The following is a 24,509-nucleotide window of genomic DNA, read 5'->3' on the forward strand; positions in this document are numbered from 1 at the left end:
TTGTGTGGTCTGAGACACCAAATTGATAAAACCGTGACATTGAAATATGAGAAAACATGCAACTTCTTAACAAGAGGAAGAAGCCAGCTATTCTGACAACATAAGATACTGGCGGAACATCAGAGCCTACAGCCGGGTCTGGGCATTTTCTAGCTACATGAGTGACTCTGAAAGACCCTACCTGTGTCCCGAAATGAGCCCTGGGTTGGACCCTCAACCTGGCCCCACACTTGCTCCTCACAGAGTCAGAGCTCAGTCTCCCCAGCACCTTCTCTGTCCCAGAGGCCAGTCAGCCCTGTCCACGCCTCCACCCTCAGCATGTAATCCACCTCTTCCAGGAAGTCTGCCCTGATTACTCCAGGCCCTACAGTCACCCAACTCTGACCTCAGCCCATCTTCACCTAAATGGCAGGTGGACACAGCAGAACATCCTGAGCCACGTCCTAACGTTTAGTAGTAATGTGGACAGGGGCAGAATAATGTTCCTGCAGGTAAGAATTTGGACTCTGGAGTCAGAGAGACCTGTGTTGACATTCCAGTTTGCATATGACCTTGGACAAGGGGCTTTACCATCTGAGCCTCAGTTTCCTCATCTGTGAGGCAGACTCACGATTCCCACCTCACAGCAGATTTAATGAAATGCTGAATGTAAAGTGTTGCCACGATGCCTGGCATTTAGGTGGTGCTCAAGAAATGTTAGTCACAATTATCACAGCACTTCACAGTCTACAGAGCCCAGCCACACCTGTCAGGTTGAAACACCATCCCCCGTAGAAGGGACTGCATCTGGCCTTTCTGGAGTTTGCAGAGCCCAGCCTCCGCCTTCATCTTAGGGATCCTCAGAGCAACCCCCAAGGAGCAGACAAGAGTGTGCGCCTGGGGCCAGAATCCCCGGGTTCACATCCTGCCTCCATCATGCCCTAGTTGACCTTGAGCAAGGAATTTCCCCTGTTTAAGCCTCAGTTTTCCCACCTGTGAAATGGGACCGCCCATAATGCCTGCCTTGCATGGCTGTTGTAGGTGCACACAGAAAGCATCTGCCGTGTGTCATGTCCGGGATCTTCATCATCCTCTCCATTTTACAGATGAGGAAATGAGGCTCAGAGAGGGAAAGTGGCCTCCTTGAGTCCTTGCAGCTGGTGACATTGCTGACCCAGGATTCAGACGCCTGTGCTTTGACCTGCTCTCCACCGCACAGTCCTGGAAACTGCTTTATCTTCCCAGTTTCATCAGCACAGACGTGGGCAGGAACCCCAGAGTCTCTGCACAGGCCCAGGGCCAGGCCGGCATCTGCTGCCCAGGCAGTGCCCAGGAGAAGGGAGTAGTAAAAGTATCCAAAGATGACTGACATCACGCCCATCATGGCACTGAGCACCTGACCTTTGTTTTCCCTTTTGTCGTGACAACAACTCTGTTCCCACTTCACAGAGGGGCAAACTGAGGCTGGGAGGCTGAGACACATGTCCAGGATCACACAGATAACAGCCGTCAGAGTCAGCTCTTAGATCTGTCTTTGTCCAGGCCCCACATTCCACCCACCCATGCCAAGTGCTGTGCGGCTCGTGGTACACGCTCATCTCATTGAACCTTGCAGCATCCTTCGAGGGAAATCTCACCCTTCATTGCACAGGTGAGGAAACTGAGGCCAGGCATGGAACTCCCCCAAGGCCCAACAGCCAGTGAGTGGAAGAATCCCACAGAATTCAAACCCAGGGCCCGTCTGTTCCCAAACCCATAGCCAAGGTGGTTCCCTCCTCCCTGCCTTGTTCTCGAAGCCTGCAGGGAGATCAATGACCCAACCGTGGGGAGGGGACTGCAGGGACAGAAGGGCCAGCTGGGGCCTGCAGAAGGGCAGGTGGGGCAGCCAGCCCCCAGGTCTCCAGAGATCGCTCAAGTTGTACAGTTGCCAGGAACTTTGCACAGACTTCAACACTTTGCAAAGCCAGAAGTCTTAGGGCAGAGCCAGTCTTCTGAGTGCCCGGGTGACAGACACTGGGTGAAGCTCACTTCCTGGAGTTCAAGCCTCACACTCCTCCCTGTGGCACTAGGAGAGCTACTTGTCTGCACCAAGTCATATCTCTAAGGGCCTAGCGATAAACCCCAAGAAAATGGATTTGTCATAAACCCCTCATTATCTTTCCCTCCCCAGGGTCAGAGGTCACATCAGTAACTTCCTGCCCACTGCTTCCTCGTACAGATTCACATCAAGGCTGCAAACCTATTTTAAGAACTGTGAATCCATCCCCACTTCCCTCTAGAAGTCAATTGGAAACTCAGTTGTTAAATCCGCCCTAACAGAAAGGCTCTTAAACCACAGGCCTTTGCTGGGCCAGGATGGGGCTACCTCCTAAGTTTGGGATGCTTCAGACCCGGGTTCTGTATAGGGTTGTGGGGAACAATGGGGATTTTCCAGGGCCAGGCCTGGCCAGGAACACAGAGAGCAGGTGACACTGGAAAACCTTCAGCTGGGCAGGCTCTGTGGTTAGCACCTCCCTCTCCTCCTACTTAGAAGCCTGTTCCTCCTGGGCAGAGATCATCTCCATCAAAGGGATAAAGATCAGCTCAGAGGCAGCAAGGGTCCCACCACAGCTTCCACTGTGCGTCAGGCTAAGGACAAGGACCATGGCCATGCTTCCCAGGCCAACCTTCGGTCCAGGAGACAAGGCTTTCTCACTGCATCAAATGTAGAATCATGAACCCAGGATTTCCTTAGGATAAGCTGGCTCTGAATCAAGCCAATAAGCTGCTCTTGTTTTAAGGAAGAGAAAACTTTTATGTGCAGGTGGAGAATGGACAGTCCTGGGTTCAGAAAAGAGGTGACTATCTCTGCAAGCATTGCAGGGCTCCAGCCTCCTGCCTGCCTTCTTGGTTTCCAGATAGAAGAGAACAGGCCATGTGCCTTTGCTGAGTGATTGACTGGGATGGGTCAAACTTAGATATGGCACCTAGAATTGGAGATGATCTTTGACCAGGTTTCTGCAACAGCAACCTTCTCCACTACAAACAGTGGCAATTTTAAAACATTATCACAAATTCTTTTATTTCTCCTCCCATAGAGAGATGGAGTCTATGCCCTTTCTCCTTGAATGTCTGAGGGTTTTGACTGCTTTGACCAATGGTATATGACAGAAGTTGTATCACTTCCAGGCTAGATCCCAAAAGCTGCCATATGAGAAGTCCAACTACCCCTAAGGCTGCCATGCAGTGAGGAAGCCCAAGCTACATGCGAAGGCTACAGGTAGCACTCTGGTTGACATCCTCAGCCAGGTGCAGTCTTCAAACCTATCCCAGCTCAGTTATCGGACACATGACCGAAAAATTATCTGTGTGCTTTTAACACCCAGCTGTTCAGGTCATTCTCAGACATTCAGTTCTGGAAAGGCCAGATTTGAATTCCAACTAAGGCCCCAGAGATTGTGGAATGGAGATCAAACCATTCCCACCGTGCTTTGTCCAAATTCCTAACCCGTATACTCTAGTTGTTATTTCATACCACTAATGGGCAGCCAGAATACCAACCAAAGGTCCAAAATGCTATCCAAAGTGCTTTGACTCTAAGCCTCCATCCTGAAATTCTCAGGAAGGTTGTTTTCTTATCTTTGGAAAGATTACCAATGAGTGCTTCCATTACCCTTTGCTGTGTAACAAATCACCCCCAAAACTTAGAAACGTAAAAACAACAGCAATGCACTGTTTCTCACAATGCTGTGGTTGGTCAAGCACGTCCCTACTGGTCTCACCTGGACTTTCTCCTGTGCTGCATTCCATCTGGACTGGAAAGTCCAGTCAGGCCTCTCTCACATGGATAGTGGTTGGCCATTGGCCAGAAAGCTTCAGCCATCCATGCGCCCACTCATCTCCAGCAGGCCAGGCCAGCTTCCTTAAGTGGTGGTCTCAGTTCAGCATTCCAAGAGAGCAGAAACAGAGGCTGCAAGGCTCCTGCTGCCATCTCCCAGAAGTCATGTAAAATCTCTTCCCCTGAATTCTACAGCAAAAGCAAGCCATGGGCCTGCCCAGATTCAAGGTAAGGGGAAGCAGACTCTGTCTCTTGATAAGACAAGCAACAAAGTGCTGCTTCAAAGGGCATGCACATCAGGATGGGGGGAGCTTGTGGCCGTGCATTAAAATCTACCCCACTAAGGAAGCACCCGGCAAGCCTGTGGGAACAGTGTGTGTTCATGCAGAGAGAGGGGTTCAGGGACAAGCCTAATAACCCCAAGTGGCTTACTCAGTCCCAAGGGGGCAAGCCCAGATTGCCACTGCCTCTTGCAGAAGACAGCAGGCACATGATCTCTGTGCCAGTCTCCATGGCCCCTGCAGCTGCCTGGACAGTCCTGACCCCCAGTGTCAGACAGCAGGGCTCAGATACTTCCCTCCCTGGTGTTATGTCTATAGTCTGCCTTCTGGTCCCAGCCGCAGAGCCTTCTGTGATGGGTAGGCCCTCGTACATGATGAAGAGGGCCCTGCTGAGCACCTGGTGAGGTGTGAGTGGCAAGGTGGCCTGGAGTGAGGTTGGGCCGTGAGGTTGAACGGATGGCAGAACTGGAATGAAAGTGCTGAAGGCAAGGATATCTGGAGGGCGGGTGCAGACCAGGGATAATGCAGGAGAGAGGAGGGAGGGAGAAAGGTAAAAGCAAAAAGCTGAGCTGGGGGTGGCCTGGGGCTAGGGTGTGTTAAGGAAGAGCTATCTCAGGCTCCGCTGGAAGCTGCCATGGTGGTATGAGGCAACTCCCTCTGCCACAGCCCCACCTGGGGACAGAAGCCTATTAGGAGTTGTCTTAGTCCATCTGGGCTGCTCTAACAAAACACCTTCGACTGGGTAACTTATAAATGACAGAAGAGTGTTAGTCACAATTCTAGAGGCTGGCAAGTCCAAGATCAAGGCGCTGGCAGATTTGATGTCTGCTGAGGGCCCATTCCTCATAGGTGGCACCTTCTTGCTGCATCCTCACATGGCAGAAGGGACAAATACTCTCCCTCAAGCCTCTTTTATATAAAGGCACTAATCATATCTACATGGGCTCACCTCATCACTGCCCAAAGGCCTCATCTCTTCATACTATTGCACTGGAGATTATAGTTCAACATATGAATTTGGGGGGCCACATACATTCGGACCATAACAGGAATCTACCATCAGCAGCATGTGGAGTAGGGGTTCATCTCAGTCTTACTCAACTCTCTAGGGTCTGCAAGCTGGGGGACTAGGATCAGCCCAGCATTAGTCAGGCACCAAATTTAGACTAAATTAACAGTGGGCAGGAGAGGGAACAAGGTCAAGGAAGACCTTGGAGAGCCCCCACTATTGCCATGTGGAAGGGGTTGAGGAGTAGGTGCCTTGAAGAGAAGGGGAACTGGGAAAGTTACAATTCCCATTGCACAGATGAGAGACCTGAGGCTCATGGAGCAGAGGCAGCTTGCCTGAGGTCACAGAGCTGGGACCTGAACCCAGGCTCATTGTGTCCCAGAGTCTGTGCTCTAACCACTAGGCAGCAGAACCTCAGACTACGCTCAGGAGACCCTGCAGAGATCGGAGGGGGTGCAGGGCCCAGAAACCAGGACACCTGGGAAGACTGGCACTCTGCCCCAGCTTCCCTCAGCCCTCTCAGAAGGCCCGGCTGTGTGAGCACATCCAGCATGTGGGGGCTGAGGCGGGGGCACGTCTCGAGCTTCCACTCCTCACAAGCAAAGCTAGTGCCAGTAAATCACTCCAAATAATGGGACCGTTTGCTCAGGAAATCGAGGAGGCTGTAAACAGTTGCCAAAGTAATTAAACACACACAGTGGACGTGCCAGGCTTCCCAATGCTGCCAAGCTGCTCCAGTGGTAGCCTCCCCTCCTCAGGGTGGGAGGAAGCCTGAGCAATCGAGAGTCAGAGAATTCAATCAAAACCTTGATTTACAGATGGGGAAGCTGAGACCCAGAGAGGGTGAGAGACCTACCCAAGGACACACAGCGGGCTAGAGACAGAGGTAGGTCAGGGTTGCTCCAAACACACCTGGCTAAGCACAGGGCCAAGGTCATGAGGGACAAGGGATGAAATCTGGCAGGGGATGAAGGAGGAAACCGAGGCTCAGAAAGGGTAGGTAACTTGCCCAACGGTTCACAAGTTAAGTTGTGGAACGAGGAGTTGAGCCCAGGTCTCTCCAACATATTTTAATTATTCTCTGCTGCGTTTTTCACTTTAGCTATGGGGTCAGGACTTTATGAAGAAGGATGGTGGTCAGAGAGGAGATTTCTAGGGGCAAGGGAAGGCAATTCCAGGCTGAGGGTAAAGCACAAGCAAAGGTCTGGCAGGGGAGGCAGGGGTTGGGGGTACCCTGCCTGGTGCACGTATCAGTTAGTCCTCTATGCGGCTGTAAAAGGTCCACTCACCCCGGCTCGAAGGTCAAGGGAGTTTAATGGGTCATGGAACTGAGAGGCCCAGAGTTGAGCCCTGGACATCTTCCACGTGTCCATCCAGATCCTCCCCACCCTGCTCCGTGCCCCGGAAGAATGACCCGTGTGGACTGCACTACCGTCCGTCTAGCTCAACTGCTGGGAATCACCCATGGGACACAGGAGGGAGGGAGGAGCATGTGGCCAAGGCTTTTACTGCCTGACTCCCTGAAGGGGCCACCAAGGTCAGTGACCCAGGTTCACAGCTCCAACAGGGCAGCCCTCTCCACCCACCCCTGTGTCTCCAGGCTCTGATAATTGCTCACTCTCCTCACCCTTTTCAGGTCCCGGGGTAGTAATGGCCCCTTCGTTAGTTGCCCTGAGGTGCTGAACTACCCCTGGGGTGTCCCCTTCACCCTGCCCTCACCTTTTATAAATTGTCCATTTATCAAACTCTCCTCAAATTGCCCAGTTTTTTTCTGTGGAGATACAGACTCACAAACAACTTCAGGTGTGGCTTGACCTAGCCGCTCAAATGATGTCAACCTAGACACAGGCTCTCTCCCTCTCACTGCTCTGCCTTCTGAGATACCAGTTTAATCTTCAGGCTTCCCAGCATAGCACCCCACCCTCTCCCCATCCCTTTCCACCCCCGCTTCCCCACCCCACCCCACCCTCACCTCCAAAGACCCACATTCTCCCAGTCTCACCTCCTCACATCACACCATTCGGAGTGGAAGAAAGTCTCTAGCCGTAGGTGAATGGAAAAAAAGAACAATTTGTGTCCCTGAAGTTGGAGCAGACACCTCCACATCTCCTTGGTTCTGATTCAATTACGTGTCCAACCCAGCTAGTCACTGTGCCCAATGGCTATCTGGCTGAGACCAATCAGGGCCCACCCTGGAGCTGTGGGTTGGAGCAGGCCATCCCACCCAAACCACATGACTGAGGATTGTAAAGGAGAATCCAGGAGAGACTGGACATGCTGGGTAGGGGGCGGGCAGTCAGGAGGCTGTTGCAGTGGTCCAGGTGAACACCAACAGGCTCTGGCCTAGGGCAGGGCTAGGGGTAGTGAGAAGGAAGAGGGTTCAGAGACAGATGTGTATACATCCACTCCTGCATCCCAAAGGCCTGTGTGACAAATTGAATTCCAGAGTTGGCATCTGGCCCTGCCTAATTCAGGACTTGCCTCCTAGGTCTTCCCAGACAAGGTTGGTGGATAATAATGGGGAAAGACCGGCAACCACGCAGGACAGGGGAAAGGTCTGGACTGAGGAATCTTACAGACCTGGGTTCAAATCCCAGCCCTGCCCCTCACTTGCTGTGCAACCCTACGCAAGTTACTGATGTCTCTGAGCCTTGGGTTTCTTATCTGTACAAAGAGGGGTTAAACTTGCTTACAGGGACCAACCACCCACGTCTAATTCTGGGGCAATGTGGGCTGCAGCACAAAGATGGACTCTGAGACTGGAAAGAAGTTTCCCACCCTGGCCCTCCATCCCACCCAGCTAACAACAACAACAACAACAACAACAACAACAAAAACCCCAGCACTTAGTTGCGCTATCCAGGTACTGAAAACAGTATGAACCTCAGCTAGGTATTTTATTGAGCCTTATGTATACATTGACCAGAAAATCTATTAAAAGCATCTGGGACCTGATCAGCAGGTGCTGCTTAGAGACAGTTCTATTCTTGGAACCCATAAGCCCAAGGACCCTAATTCCAGATCTGTGGCTGGTTGGAGCCTATGGTAAAGGCAGGATGTTTTAACCTGCAGGCACTTCATGGGGTTTGGGATTCCCTGCCTCCCCGACCCAGCTACCCTGCTACACTCCACTGGATAAACAGCTAGGCCTGCTGTGGCTGCTTGTGGAGACCACACACCTCATGCAGGCCTCCCAGGTGACACTAGAGCAGATATTTCCGTCTCAGGCTGGGTCCACTCAGATGCTGGTTGCAGCCTCAGGGGCACAACAGTATTCTCTTAGTAAATGGAAACAGTGTTCAAGGGGAAAGCAACTCTAGCCCCACAAGCGAGTCCCCCTAATACAAAAAGGGTGCAACCATACCTTCAGGAGTTCTGTTACCTCCACTCGATGACCCACAGGGGTAGTCTTTCACTACCTGAAATATTGGTCCTGATTCCGGGGAGTTCCTGAGAGTGCTCGGGCTTGGTTTACTGGCAGCGCAGCCAAACTATAAACTGATGGTGTCCACTGGGCAGCTGTCTAGCCGGAACAACTCAGAGAGTCCCAGTTCAGGAAGGGCCAATGAGCACACTGGCCCCAATTGAAAGTCATTGTCCTTGTCTTGGACGGTACTCCTAAGGACCAAACATGTTATATTTTCATCAACTCTTGGACAAAGGCCTGTGATCCAGGTATCTGGTCAGGTACATGGGTGATGGCTGACTGGTATATTAAGGACACATTTCTGTGAAGCTGTGAGCTCTGAAAAGCCATGGCAGCAGCCCGTCAGGGCATTTATAAATCCATGTGGACAAAAACAAGAAATGGGGAAAGGATTCCCTATTTAATAAATGGTGCTGGGAAAATTGGCTAGCCGTAAGTAGAAAGCTGAAACTGGATCCTTTCCTTACTCCTTATACGAAAATTAATTCAAGATGGATTAGAGACTTAAATGTTAGACCTCATACCATAAAAACCCTAGAAGAAAACCTAGGTAATACCATTCAGGACATAGGCATGGTCAAGGACTTCATGTCTAAAACACCAAAAGCAATGGCAACAAAAGCCAAAATTGACAAATGGGATCTAATTAAACTAAAGAGCTTCTGCACAGCAAAAGAAACTACCATCAGAGTGAACAGGCAACCTATAGAATGGGAGAAAATTTTTGCAATCTACTCATCTGACAAAGGGCTAATATCCAGAACCTACAAAGAACTCAAACAAATTTACAAGAAAAAAACAAACAACCCCATTAAAAAGTGTGCAAAGGATATGAACAGACATTTCTCAAAAGAAGACATGCATACAGCCAACAGACACATGAAAAAATGTTCGTCATCACTGGCCATCAGAGAAATGCAAATCAAAACCACAATGAGATACCATCTCACACCAGTTAGAATGGCAATCATTAAAAAGTCAGGAAACAACAAGTGCTGGAGAGGATATGGAGAAATAGGAACACTTTTACACTGTTGGTGGGATTGTAAACAAGTTCAACCATTATGGAAAACAGTATGGCAATTCCTCAAGGATCTAGAACTAGAAGTACCATACGACCCAGCCATCCCATTACTGGGTATATACCCAAAGGATTATAAGTCATGCTGCTATAAAGACACATGCACACGTATGTTCACTGCGGCACTATTCACAATAGCCAAGACTTGGAATCAACCCAAATGTCCGTCAGTGACAGACTGGATTAAGAAAATGTGGCACATATACACCATGGAATACTATGCAGCCATAAAAAAGGATGAGTTTGTGTCCTTTCTAGGGACATGGATGCAGCTGGAAACCATCATTCTCAGCTAACTATCGCAAGAACAGAAAACCAAACACCGCATGTTCTCACTCATAGGTGGGAACTGAACAATGAGATCACCTGGACTCGGGAAGGGGAACATCACACACCAGGGCCTATTATGGGGGGGGGGAGGGATTGCACTGGGAGTTATACCTGATATAAATGATGAGTTGATGGGTGCTGACGAGTTGATGGGTGCAGCACACCAACATGGCACAAGTATACATATGTAACAAACCTGCACGTTATGCACATGTACCCTAGAACTTAAAGTATAATAATAAAAAAATTTAAAAACTAAAAAAAATTTTTTAAAAAAGATAAAGACTAAAAAAAAATAATAAATCCATGTGGACAGGAGACTGGGTGGAACAGGTAGCCGACATCACTACTAGGATCCATCATCGGCATGGGTACAGCAATTCGGCCACCATAACCCAGTGGGCTCAAAACATGGTCTCCATCTGCCTGCCAAGAGGGGACTGTGGTACCTGTCAGTGGTAACTTCCCATTCCTTACAGGAAGGGAACTCACTTATTTAGTACCTGTTACAATGTTTGCTGCTTGCTCTAAAAGTACCAGACCCTTAGTCCCAGATTCTTCAGCTCCAGCAGGACCCACTGTGTGCGCAGTGTCCACCAGAGTCCATCCCTTTGCCCCACGGGACTTGGGGCAGAGAATCCATGCAACTTCACTAATGGGCCCGCTGCCTGCTGCACGTAGGTAAGAAACTGCTGCCCTCTGGTCTACTTAGTCAAGTCAGCTTTGGGCATCTGTGGCGTGTAGTGGGGTTGCTCCTTGCCATCGTCTGTAAGGTTGGAGTTTTTCCATGACAGGCCCCCCAGGGCTGGAGAAGAGACAGGGGAGCTCTCCAAATAGAAGACGGAGCTACAGGAATGGAACTCTCATTGGCCCTCAAGGATTCTTTCTCTGCCTGTCTTTCATCTGTCTTTGCCTCGTTCTGCAAAGCAGCCTCCGTTTCTCTCCCCACACCTCATGAGGACAAGGAAGGGGGTCCCAAGCAGCTGCTTCCAGCTCTGTGACCCCAAAGCCAAGACTTTCTCCCATTATCTGCAGTGGAAGTCCTGGGGGGGCTCTGACTGGCCCATCTCTGAGCCAATCCCTGTGGCCCAGAGTGTGAATGTGACTAGCATATTAAAAGCATCTATAGGGCTCACATACCACTCTGATAACAATGTACTGTGGGGAGGAGATTGAAAGTTGGAGGTGACTGAGAAGGAGGCTACAGTGGAGGACTTTCCCTTTATCTGAATTCATGAATATAAATCAATGAGAATGTCTGCATGCAGCACTTGTGTCATTAAAAATAATTTTAAATGAATGGGGAAAATGACGGGATAAGTTTATTGTAACATTGCTATCATAGCAGAAAATCCAAAACAACCTAAAAATTCATCTATAGGGAGCTAACTAAATACATGACAGTGCCTATGGCAACAGAATTCTAGACAGCCAGTGAGAGAGCGGAGAAGATCCATGTGGGAAGATCAAGTGAAAAGCAACTTGAAAAAAAATGCATATTATATGATGCCTTTTTTTTTTCTTTTTTTTTTTTTTTTTTGAGCTCGAATCTTGCTCTGCACCCAGGTTGGAGTGCAGTAACGCTATCTCAGCTCACTGCAACCTCTTCCTCCCAGGTTCAAGCAATTCTTCTGTCTCAGCCTTCCGAGTAGCTGGGACTACAGGCACATGCCACCAGGCCTGGCTAATTTTTGCATTTTTAGTAGAGACAGAGTTTCACCATACTGGTCAGGCTGGTCTCGAACTCCAGACCTCAGGTGATCCACCTGCCTCAGCCTCCCAAAGTGCTGGGATTACAGGTGTGAGCTACTGCACCAGGCCATGATGCCATTTTGTAAAAGAAAACAAAAGAGGGAAGGGAAGACAGAAAGGAAGGCAGGAAAGAATGAAGGCAGGAAGGCAGGCAGGAGGGAGGGAGGGAGGGAGGGAGGAAGGAAGGAAGGAAGGAAGGAAGGAGGGAGGGAGGGAGGGAGGGAGGGAGACGAGAAAAAAAAAGAAAAAGTAGAATAAACATTAAAATGCATGCCATATTATAGAGAGTAGGGACTTTGGAATTACACAGAATTGGGTTTGAACTTCTGCAGTGACAGTTACTAATGGGGTGGCCTTGGGTGGGTCACTCCATATCTCTGAGCCTCAGTTTGCCTGTCTTGAAATGGCAATAATAATAGCATCCACATCATAAGGTTCTTGGGGGATCGACTGATCTAATATATCCACAATGCTTGTCACAGGGGATGCAAGAGAGTGAACTCATGATCATTATTTTTGTTCTTATTTCGAGTGTTTCATCTGAGAAGTGAATTTGGAGTGGAGGAGGAATGATGCTTTTATTCTTTCTTTAAAGATGTGTATTGAAGTATAAGTGTAATGCAATAAACTGAACACATTTAAGGTATAAAATTGGATAAGTGTTCACATAGGTACACACCTGTGAAACCATCACCACAATCAACATAAAGAAGGCATCCATCACCACCAATAGCTTCCTCCTGTCCCTTTGTAATTCCTCCCTCCTGTTCTTCATCCCCAAACAAGCACTGATCTGTTTCTGTCACTATAGATTGGCTACAGTTCTAGATTTTAATATATATGAACTCACACAGTATGTGTGCTTTTTCATCCAGCTCTTTCCACTCAGTGTAATTATTTGATTATTTACCATGTAGGTAATGTATCAAGAGTTCATTCATTTTTATTGCTGAGTAGTAATGAGATACTCTAAGGGCTGAAATAAAAAGAGGGAGAAAGGTGGGAGGACCACAAAATGGGCGTCCGCTTGAGAGCCACATGGTTGTGTTGCTGTCACTTTTGGCAGAAGGAGCATCAGGTAGGTTCTGGGAGGCCCCATCCCTTTGTGGCAGAAGAGACAACACCAGCCCCATCAAGAGGATGTCAGTTCCACATGGACCCACAGAAACACAGACAGCTGCTCTGTTGGCCTTTGACCTGCAGGGCACAGATCAGTTTTGTGAAACAGAAAACATCAGTCCATTCAGCTGTGTGGTGGAGTCGGGGACTCCAATGCCATGCATTGAACACCGACCATGTGCCAAGCCAGGGCAGGCCCCAAAGACGCTGCAGCAAACAAGACAGGCAAGGCCTCTCCCCCATGGACAATCATCATCATCTTCACCATAAGTAATATATTCCTTGGTTGCTATGGGTGCATTCTGTGCTAAGTGCTTTACATGCATTTGTTTCAATTAATTCTCTCAAACACCCTCTGAAGTAGAATTTTACAGAAAAAGAAACTGAGGCTTACAGGAATTAAGCATGCTGCCCACTAGAGGCGCCATGTTTTATATTTTTTTTATTTTAAAATTTCAAATACTTTCTAAGAGGCAGCATTAGAGTTTGAACCCAGTTCTCCTCTGTCTCCAGAGCCAAACCTGAAGTCTTGCAGGGTTCAGCATCTCTCATTCTCTAGAACTGCACTGTGTGGCACTGGGTGAGTTGTTAAACCTGTACAATTGGCTAAATAACCCCTGCCCTGGGTACATACTTGTGTGATTTCTAATAGCTCATCAACTCAAGACGAGGGTTCCTAATAATTATTTTCCAAAATCCTATGTGTCCCTAAACCTGGTCTTCTCCAGTGTTCAGATTTCTAACCCCACACCCCTTACCTTCCTTCTGACTCCCGACCTCAGAGGCCAGGCATGAAGGCCCTGGAGTCTCCTGCACAGGTCCGTAGGTGAGGGGAGGGACCAACTGGGGGCAAGTGGTGATGGCTGGAGAGAGAGTTCTCTAGGCTTTGTCGGCTGACACCTGAGAGGCAAAGCACTCAGCTAGAACAGTGGGATTGGGGAAGGAAACTGAGTGAGAGAGAGGCTTAACCATCTCCCAGTTTGGGAGTCTTAGGCCTCAGTGTCCCTATCTGTAAAATGCAAATAATAAGTTCAAATAGTTTATTTAGTTGTGGGGAGTGACATGATAATATGGGAAGAAACATGAAGCCCCATCCGCAGTCTATCCCTGCAAAGATAAAACAACATGAACCATTTGGAATTTTTACACACAGATGATTAAAAAACCCAATCTGAACTTAAGAAAAATTGAATGTGTCAAGTGCAGTAACTGAAAGGATTATGAGGAGCTCCATTTTCTGACCTGGCTTCATCTAGGGTGAGCCCATGATCTCCCCAGAACTTGGTTTCTCTCCCCCTATATCTCATTTCCAATTTGTCTTGTCTGGTTACATCTTCAGACCTGCTCTCCATTGATAAAGATGAGATGTCTGCTGCAACAATAAACCTGCTCCAGAGGTCAAAAAGTTTCCCTGGCAGGTTCAGCATAAGTCCTGGAATTCACTTTGATTTCTTCCCTGCTTTTTTATTATTTTCTTTCTTCAGTTTACTTTGAATTTAATTTGTTCTTCTTTTTCTAGTTCCCTAAGGTAGCAGCTGCAGTCATTGATTTGAGACATTTCTTCTTTTCTAATATAAATTTTTGGTGCTATAAATTTTCCTCAAAGTACTGTCTTAGCGACATCCCACAAATGTTGATATGCTGTTCTGTTCATTCATTTACATTCAGTTCAATAAACTTTCTAATTTCCCTTTTGTTTTTCTTTGATCCACAGGTAATTTTACAAATGTGTTCTTGTTTGTTTGTTTTTGTTTTGTTTTGTTTTGTTTTGAGAATGCAGTCTCGCTCTGGCTGGAGTCCAGTGGGGAGATCTCAGCTCACTGCAAGCTCCACTTCCCAGGATCATGCCATTCTCCTGCCTCAGCCTCCCAAGTAGCTGGGACTACAGGTGCATGCCACCATGCCCAGCTAATTTATTTTTTATTATACTTTAAGTTCTAGGGTACATGTGTACAACGTGCAGGTTTGTTATATATGAATACATATGCCATGTTGGTGTGCTGCATCCATTACCTCGTCATTTACATTAGGTATATCACCTAATGCTATCCTTCCCCCCTACCCCCTTCCCACAATAGGACCCGGTGTGTGATATTCCCCTTCCTGTGTCCAAGTGATCTCATTGTTCAATTCCCACCTATGAATGAGAACATGCAGTATTTGGTTTTCTGTTATTGCGATAGTTTGCTAAGAATGATGGTTTCCAGCTGCATCCACGTCCCTACAAAGGACACGAACTCATCCTTTTTTATGGCTGCAAGTATTCCATGGTGTATATGCGCCACATTTTCTTAATCCAGTCTGTCACTGACGGACATTTGGGTTGATTCCAAGTCTTTGCTATTGTGAATAGTGCCACAATGAACATACGTGTGCATGTGTCTTTATAGCATACCCAGCTAATTTTTTTGTATTTTCGGTAGAGACGGGGTTTCACCATGTTAGCCAGGATGGTCTCAATCTCTTGACCTCGTGGTCCACCCACCTCGGCCTCCCAAAGTGCTGGGATTACAGGTGTGAGCCCTTGTGCCTGGCCTACAAATGTGTTTTTAACTTTCAAACTTGGTGGAGTTTACAGGGAAAGTTCTTATTTTCATTTCTAATTTAATTCCATTATGGGAGAACATAGTTTGACAACTTAAATCCTTTTAAATTTATTGAGATTATTTTATGGCTAAGAATGAGGTTTGTTTTGATATTTAATGTGCACTTGAAAATAATGTATATTTTTTCTGTTGTTGGAAACAGTGGTCTATGAATATCAATTAGGTGGAGCTTTTTAATAGTGTTATGCAAGTTTTCTGAGCCTTAACAATTTTCTCTTCACTTTTAAAAATCAATTATTGAGAGAAGAATATCAAAATATCTGAGTATACTTATGGATTTGTCTATTTCTCCTTATGGTTTTATTAGTTTTTGTTACATGTATTTTGAAACTCCGCAATTGGGGGCATAAAAGCTTAGGATTCTTATGTCTTCTTGATGAATTAACCACTTTATCATTAGGAAATGTCCTTCTTTATCCCTGGTTATGTTGTATGCTCTGAGATCTATTTCTTCTGATGTTAATATGACCACTCCAGCTTTGTTTTGATATTAGCATCACATATCATTTTCAATCCCTTCTACTTTTAAGTTATTTGTTTCTTTATATTCAAAGTGCATTTTATAGACAACATACAGTTGGATCCTACCTGTTTAATCAATATGACAATCTCTGCCTTTTAATTCAAGTAATTAGACCATTTATATTTAATGTAATTATTAGTATAGTTAGATTTAAGTCTCTTGTCATTTGTTTTCTAATGCTTCTCAACTATTCTTTGTTCTCTTTTTTCTTTTTCTGCCATCTTTTAGTTCAAGTTTTGTGTGTGCATGTGATTCCATTCTATCTTCTTTATTAACTTATTAGAGCCATCTCCTTGTTTTGTTATATTAGTGGTTTGCTTTATGGTTTATAGTATACATTTTCAACCTATCACAGCCTACCTTCAAGTGACTTCATACTACTTCATACTATATCCTACTATGATAATATGACATAGTATCATAGAGTATGAGAATTTTACAACATATACATTCTTTTCTCCCTTCCTGACCTCTGTGTTATGTTTTCTGATACATTTTACTTCTACATTTGTTATAAATCCCACAATCCATTATCATTGCTTTTAATTTATAATGAGATAACTATCTTCTAAAGATCTTCTAAATAATCAGATAAAAAACCTTTTACTATTTACCCATGTCGTTACTATTTCCTGTGATTTTCATTCTTTGTGTAAATCCATAGCTTCATCTGGCATTATTTCCTTCTGCCTGAAGGATTCCCTTTAACATTTCTCATAACGTAGAATGAATTTGCCAAGAACCTGTTATTCAAGGCTTTTGCACCCAGACTCCCAACACCACAATTTCCCAGGAATTATGCGCTCCAAAAAATCAAAGTGAACCAACATTTCCTGTCAACCTTGTGTGGAAACAATGTATAAATACCACAGAGCCACTAGCCACATACTCTTTAGTCTAGTATTCAAGATCCTTCTAGACCTACTCCTGACCATTCCTCAACCCACCTCTCATATGCAGAAACTCTCTGCCATTTTCTGCCTCCATCCTTTAGCACACACTGTGCTTTTGTTTTTCTAAACATGTCTTTCCTCAGGTCATCCAATGAGCAAACTCCTATTCATCCATCAAAAGCCCAAATAGGAGCCACAATCTCTGGAAAATAACCCCTGCCCTCTACCAATCCCTGTAGAGTAAATCTTTTTCCTTCTACTGCTTCTGACTATGTAATTCTTATACAGGAGTCATTATCAACTAGATTGTAATTTATTTATTTCAATAAATGTCTCTCCCATGCACAGGTATAGAATGCTGTAAGGAGGCCAGTACAGGCCTTGTCCAAGGCTTAAACCATTAGCTCACACTGGAACACCGTCACTTCCAACTCTAGTAAATTGGGGGGCTGGGGAAGCAGCCAAGCATGTGCCCCATCACTCCCCTGGCTTGAAGTTTATACCCCTTTGAGATGCAACACTCCCCAAGGGCAGAGACTAGAACCTCATCTTCTTTGTCTCAGTGGTGTCATTGCCAGCAGAGGGTGGCATTTAGCAGGTGTTCAGGAACCAGGAGATAAAGTGTATCATGGAGCCAGGAAGGGGAAATTTTCTCTGCTTCTGTGTGAAAGTCACCCCTACTCTGGTAATTAGAGGATGAACACCTCAGAGAGCATGAGGACAAGACCCCTTGGCATGGACACTGCCATCCTCATCCCTGCTGGGGCACCACTGATAGGGCACCTCCAGGCACCTCTGGAGGCTCCTTGAGTAGAGATCACCAAAACAGCCAGGGGGAGGACAGCATAGCCACCACCTGATGACTGTAGCTGGTGGGTTGGTTTGTGAACCCAAGTGAAACACCCCAGGAACTCCCAGCCAGGTGCTTTGCAAGGGATGGCTGTTCCCTTGAGTACAGGAAGACCTTAAGGCTGTGCAGACCAGCCTTCCTGTGACCTGCTGCATTTCCGTGCACAGGCTGTTGAGATCACTAGCTACAGCAGACCCCCAGCTGGGTGCACATGTTCCCTTGTGTGCCCCTCCCAAAATGCCCCTGCAGCCCAGAATCAGGGACTAACTCAGAAAGAAAACCTGGCCCATTTTAGTCCCTATCATATCTCCAACCCTGGAGCTATCAGAGTCTGTGATGAGCACAACAGCAGCTGGGTCCTGGGCTGTTTGCACAGAACATGCTGCACCCCACCTACTCAGATGTGTGCCGGGGACATGAAGCGTTCGGCTCACTTGATCTTTTTCTTCTAAGAAATCAGTGTGTTTTTGCTGGAGCCGAGCCGTGTGAAAAGTACAATGTGTGCAGGTGTCAGAGGCATAAAAACCAACCTCAGATTCTGCAGGTTTTGTCTGTCTCACCCACGGTCACCTGCTGCCCCTCTCCTCCAGGGTCACCAGGGACTGGCCATACACAAAGCCCTGTGCTTCAATCCCCAGCACAAACAAAGGAACAGTGTTTTCCTTTATTTTCTTTGTTTTTTCCTCCTCTTTCTCTTCCTATTTCCTTCATCCTCCGTTGCTGCCTGTAATCCCTGAGAACAGAAAAACACAGTCTCAGAATGGTATTGCCTTCCTCTAATCAGAGCCTAATTCCTTTATCACAGAGCTCAGAGATGGAGATTTCCAAAGGAGACAGATAAGAAAGATACTGACCATAATTAATATTTCTCTGCTTTGTGGAAAACAGGAATTATTTCAGGGTGTGGGTTTCTTTTTAAGAAGCTTCAACATGGGAGACACTGAGAGGCCAGCCATGGATTAGCAGATACCTCAGATACCTCAGGAGGAACAGCAAGAATTCAGAGGAAAGGAGGGATGCCAAGCTGAGAGATGAGAGGATGAGCCTTGAGGCAGGATGGAGGGGACCTCCTGACAGGGGAAGGAGCCCTGGATTCCCTCTACCAGGACAACAGGATGTTCTGGGCATCAAAGGAAAGGAGGGAGGGAAGGTGGCACCTGGATCAATTCTGCCAACTTCGCAAAACTGTTCCTAGTTTCAAACCTCTCCTAATCTTCTGTCCATACCCAACCCCATCAGGCTGTGTTCCTGATAGTCTTCTGAATCCCAGAAAGTTGGAAAGTGGTGAGAGAGGATACGTGGTGGCCAGAGTGGAGGGCACTCTGGGGAAGAATCAGGCAATAAGGGCAAGGCTGGGCAGACCCAGTAAGAAGCTGTTATAGTCCTCGGGTGAGTGATGGTGGTGGCCTGGAGGGGAGAAGGAGACAAATCCGTTACAAGGCAGCAGGTGGAATCAGCGAGACTTGGTGGCCATGGCCATGTGGAATGAGACTCATGAGAAATACGGATGTGGCAAGGCCCACATCTAAACATGAACTGGGTTCCAAAGCTGGTGTTTCTGAGGCAGAATTGACAGCCTTCAGGGACAGCGCAGACATGGAGAGGGCTGGGAGCAGAAGAGGAAAGATGTCAGAATTTTACATCCCACTCTCCTCCTGTACATGCTGTCTGGGGCCTTTTCCACCCTGACGTGATTCACCCAGTGTCCTAATGGCCAACCCATCCCTCCCCAGCCACTTGAAAGAATACAGAACTTGGAGTTCGGGAGAAGGACAGAAATATTTTTAAAATACCATCAAGAACATAGTCCGGCTGGGCGCAGTGGCTCACACCTGTAATCCCAGCACTTTGGGAGGCTGAGGCAGGTGGATCACTTGATGTCAGGAGTTTCAGACCAGCCTGGCCAACATAGTGAAATCCCATCTCCACTAAAAATACAAAAATTAGCTGGGCATGGTGACACACACCTGTAATCCCAGCTACTTGGGAGACTGAGGCAGCAGAATCACTTGAATCCAGAAGGCAGAGATTGCAGTGAGCTGAGATCACGCCACTACACTCCAGCCTGGGCGACAAAAGTGAAACTCCATCTAAAAAAAAAAAGAAAGAATAACATAGGCCCAGCTTCATGCACATGTGACCTGTGCAGCCATGCAGGGCCCTGCACTCAGAAGACCTTAGGTTTGGTTTAATGCTCTGTTCTTGCTGTCTTGAAATTCTTAATAACTTTATCTCTGAACTTGTGTTTTGTAAGTGAAGTCCAGTGGAGTATACACAAGTGAGCAGAGGAGATCCGCGCTGTATGTGTCTGCTGTTTCTTGCTGCCCATCTGCATAGAACACTCACAATCCCCTGTGAACTGAGAATTCTAGGCATGTATGAGGTCAGCGAGATGCAAAGTGAGCACAAGACAGGAGTGTTATGTCTGTGGCCAAGTGAGGGGGGGTGAGTGGGGGTGAGTGAGTGGGGGTGAGTGGGGGTGAGTGAGTGGGGGTGAGTGGGGGTGAGAGGGGGTGAGTGAGTGGAGGTGACTGGGGGTGAGTGGAACTGAGTGGGGGTGAGTGGGGGTGAGTGAGTGGGGGTGAGTGGGGGTGAGAGGGGGTGAGTGAGTGGAGGTGACTGGGGGTGAGTGGAACTGAGTGGGGGTGAGTGAGTGAGGATTAGTGGGGGTGAGTGGAGCTGAGTGGGGGTGAGTGGGGGTGAGTGAGTGGGGGTGAGTGGGGGTGAGAGGGGGTGAGTGAGTGGAGGTGACTGGGGGTGAGTGGAACTGAGTGGGGGTGAGTGGGGGTGAGTGAGTGGGGGTGAGTGGGGGTGAGAGGGGGTGAGTGAGTGGAGGTGACTGGGGGTGAGTGGAACTGAGTGGGGGTGAGTGAGTGAGGATTAGTGGGGGTGAGTGGAGCTGAGTGGGGGTGAGTGGAACTGAGTGGGGGTGAGTGAGTGAGGATTAGTGGGGGTGAGTGGAGCTGAGTGGGGGTGAGTGGAGCTGAGTGGGGGTGAGTGAGTGGGGGATGAGTGGGGGTGAGTGAGTGGGGGTGAGTGAGTGAGGGTGAGTGAGTGGGGGTGAGTGAGTGGGAGTGAGTGAGTGGGAGTGAGTGAGTGGGGGTGAGTGGGGGTGAGTGAGTGGGGGTGAGTGAGTGGGGGTGAGTGGGGGTGAGTGGGGGTGAGTGAGTGGGGGTGAGTGAATGGGGGTGAGTGGGAGTGAGTGAGTGGGGGTGAGTGGGGGTGAGTGGGGGTGAGTGAGTGGGGGTGAGTGGGGGTGAGTGAGTGGGGGTGAGTGGGGGTGAGTGAGTGGGGGTGAGTGGGGGTGAGTGAATGGGGGTGAGTGGGAGTGAGTGAGTGGGGGTGAGTGGGGGTGAGTGGGGGTGAGTGAGTGGGGGTGAGTGGGAGTGAGTGAGTGGGAGTGAGTGAGTGGGGGTGAGTGGGGGTGAGTGAGTGGGGGTGAGTGAGTGGGGGTGAGTGGGGGTGAGTGGGGGTGAGTGAGTGGGGGTGAGTGAATGGGGGTGAGTGGGAGTGAGTGAGTGGGGGTGAGTGGGGGTGAGTGGGGGTGAGTGAGTGGGGGTGAGTGGGGGTGAGTGGGGGTGAGTGAGTGGGGGTGAGGGGGTGAGTGGGGGTGAGTGAGTGGGGGTGAGTGGGGGTGAGTGAGTGGGGGTGAGTGGGGGTGAGTGGGGGTGAGTGAGTGGGGGTGAGGGGGTGAGTGGGGGTGAGTGAGTGGGGGTGAGTGGGGGTGAGTGAAGCTTAGTGGGGGTGAATGAGTGGGGGTGAGTGACTGGGGGTGAGTGAGGGTGAGTGGGGGTGAGTGGGGGTGAGTGGGGGTTAGTCGGGCTGAGTGGGGGTGTTGACAGCCCCTGAAAGGCCACGATTCCTGTTTGAACCAGAATGATCTTCAAACACAGAAGGAGGCAAGGATGTTCTAAGAAATATAAATGACCGAGAATCTTATCATGTCCTTTCTTACCTGCCTTACTGCCCTGCACTAACCAACTACTTGCACTGCAAATGATGATGGAGACAAAGGAAAAGACAAGGCAACTCATGGTTTCTTTTCCTTCCAATCTTTCCTTACTCAGTCGTGATCCAAAGGTAGAGCGTGTTGGCAGAATGTGCACATCAAGAAGTGAAATAAAAGCACTTAATTTTGTGAAAAATTTCCACCCTTCTGATAAGAATGAAGTATCTGTGCATGAATGACCTATGAGATACAAGTTGTATAATTTCAGTGATTCTGTTTGTCGTCAAATGCTCCTATAATTTGCATTTCAAACTGGCACTGCATAACATAAAAATGAATGGTAAAGTTTGTGCTAATAATTTAAAGTTCTAAATTTTTACCTAGAACAACATTAAATAGCAAATAAAAAATAGCATGACAAACGAGAGACTTCAGCAGAAAAGAAAAAAACTTTATATTAAGGTATATGTCATGGCATTTCTTGTTCCCTGCTTTTTAAACAAGGGCATCACATATCAGTTTTTCACTGGGCCCTACAAATTATGTAACTGGTCCTGCAGGGAAACGTCAATGCACTTCTCCAGGGCAGGGAGGCCGTGTCCATGTTATGTAACTCCTCAGTAGCAGGGTGTGCTAATTAAGAAGGGAACTTCAGGACACAGGGCTGGCGGAAGTTTTAATTACCTCTCTTCGGAAGGTTCGGAGAAGGTGCGGGGGTGGGGGTGGGAATCCTGCAGGAGAGCGGAGCCCAGGCCCCTCAGAGGTGGAGGTGAGGATGGAGGGAAGTACGGGGGGAGGAGGGGAGGCTGAGGTCACCCAGCCCGCGCCCTTGCCTGCGCCATCACTGTGCCTGAGCCTCACACGTGTCACAAGCCTGAGGGATGTGGACTATCACCCCTCTGACAGATGAGGACACTAGGGCCTGAATGGTGAGGAGACTGGTCCAGGTCCCATAGCCAGGGAGGGCAGAGCTATGGGGTCACCACATGGGAACAGAGATGTCATCACTGCCCTCCAGACCCCCAGTCCAGGGGAGACAGATGATGGCAGTACCGTGGGATCTGATGGGGGAGGCACAGGCTATGTGGGAGCCACAGGGGCCCCTAATCCAACCTGGGGGGTCAGGGAGCTCCCCAAGGAAGTACTATCTACACTGGGGCCTGCAGGAGAGTAGGGGCATAGATAAATATAAACATAGACGTAAATCCTCCTCCTGCCATTTAATGAGTACCTAGGTTGATGGGAGCAGCACACCCCCGGCCCTCACACACAGTAGGTGCTCAGTAAACCTCAATGTTAACCTCTCCTGACAAAGACCTGCAAACTCTGTAAGTTGCATCCAATACAGAATCAATGATGAAAGAAGCTCCTGCGTGAATCCTTGATCAGAGCAGCCTCGGGTCCCCAGGCCCACTCTTCAGAGGTCCCAGCAGGGCCTGAGGCCCACCTCAGCCTAGGTCTCCTAACATAATTTGTGTGGTTTTTGCACAGACACACTTTACATCCATTATTTAGAATAAATCTTCCAGGCTGTTCAAATTTCAAATAAAAAATTCTCCCCCAGAGGAATGGCTGCACTCAGCAAAGGTCACACATAAAACACACCGAACTGGACGGGAAAGGAGGCGAGGCCTGGATTAAGCAGCAGTTGCCATTCATTAGGGGAAACCACAGCGTCTCCTTTCAAGGAGCACTTGCTCTGCCAGGGCTGCAAAGCCGAAGTGACTGCACTCTCCTCCCCGCCAGCTCAGAAATGCGTAATTTAGGAGCTCCGAGAGGAGCTGCTTCTTATGGCAAGTTGTATTTCCTGAGCGCTGCTTCCTCAGGCCCACCAGAGCCCTGCACGGTGAGAAGACGATCATTACTCCCACTGCAGGGATGGAGACACGCAAGCTGAGAAGTGCAGGGACTCACCCAGGATCACACACAGCAGGAAGGGGTGGGCTGGGCTTTGAACCCGGGTGTCTCTGGCTCTAAGGTTCCTTCTCCTTGTCCCTCACTCTCCTGCTCCCAGGGAATGCTGGAAGATTACAGCAGGAAACATGAACAGAGAAATCAGCCCAATCCAGGCAGACACTCCCCAGGCTTTAGGTTCAACCCACTCCTCTGCTTATTTACATATATTTGCATGCCAAGGCTCTGGAGACCTCAAGTATAGGCAATAAAGTTGATTAATTACTGCAACCAACCAGTGGGCACTTAGCTGCAGGATACACTCCATCAAGGTAAAAAATGGAACAGATTCTGAAAATGATCTGCTTCATCACCTCCCAGTTCAGTAGAGTTGACCCTAAACCAGGCTCAATCCCTGCCACCATCAGCACCTTCCAGTCATGAGTGAGAGGCTCAAGGAGAAAGACCTCCCAAGCTCAATTTTCTGGGAGAACAAATTAGATACAAATATAGATGGCATAGGCCGGGCACAGTGGCTGACGACTGTAATCCCAGCACTTTGGGAGGCCGAGGCTGGTGGATCACCTGAGGTCAGGAGTTCGAGACCAGCCTGGCCAGCCTGGTAAAACCCCTTCTCTACTAAAAATAGCAAAAAAAAAAAAAAAAAAAAAAAAAAATTAGCCATATGTGGTGGCAGGTGCCTGTAATCCCACCTACTGAGGAGGCTTAGGCAGAAGAATCACTTGAACCCAGGAGGTGAAGCTTGCAGTGAGCCAAGATCGCACAGCAGCCTAGGCGACAGTGAGACTCTGTCTCAAAAAAAATAAATAAATATACATACATATATATATATATATATACACACATAGAGAGAGAGAGAGAGAGAGAGAGAGAGGAGAGATGGCATAGATAGATATAGACACAGGCACAGACCTAGACACAGACATAGATATAGATACAACAAGGGCTACGAGAAGCAGGATGGATAACCACCTCTGAT

The sequence above is a fragment of the Chlorocebus sabaeus genome, chromosome 20 (genome assembly GCF_047675955.1).
Source record: "Chlorocebus sabaeus isolate Y175 chromosome 20, mChlSab1.0.hap1, whole genome shotgun sequence".
Classification (NCBI taxonomy): domain Eukaryota; kingdom Metazoa; phylum Chordata; class Mammalia; order Primates; family Cercopithecidae; genus Chlorocebus; species Chlorocebus sabaeus.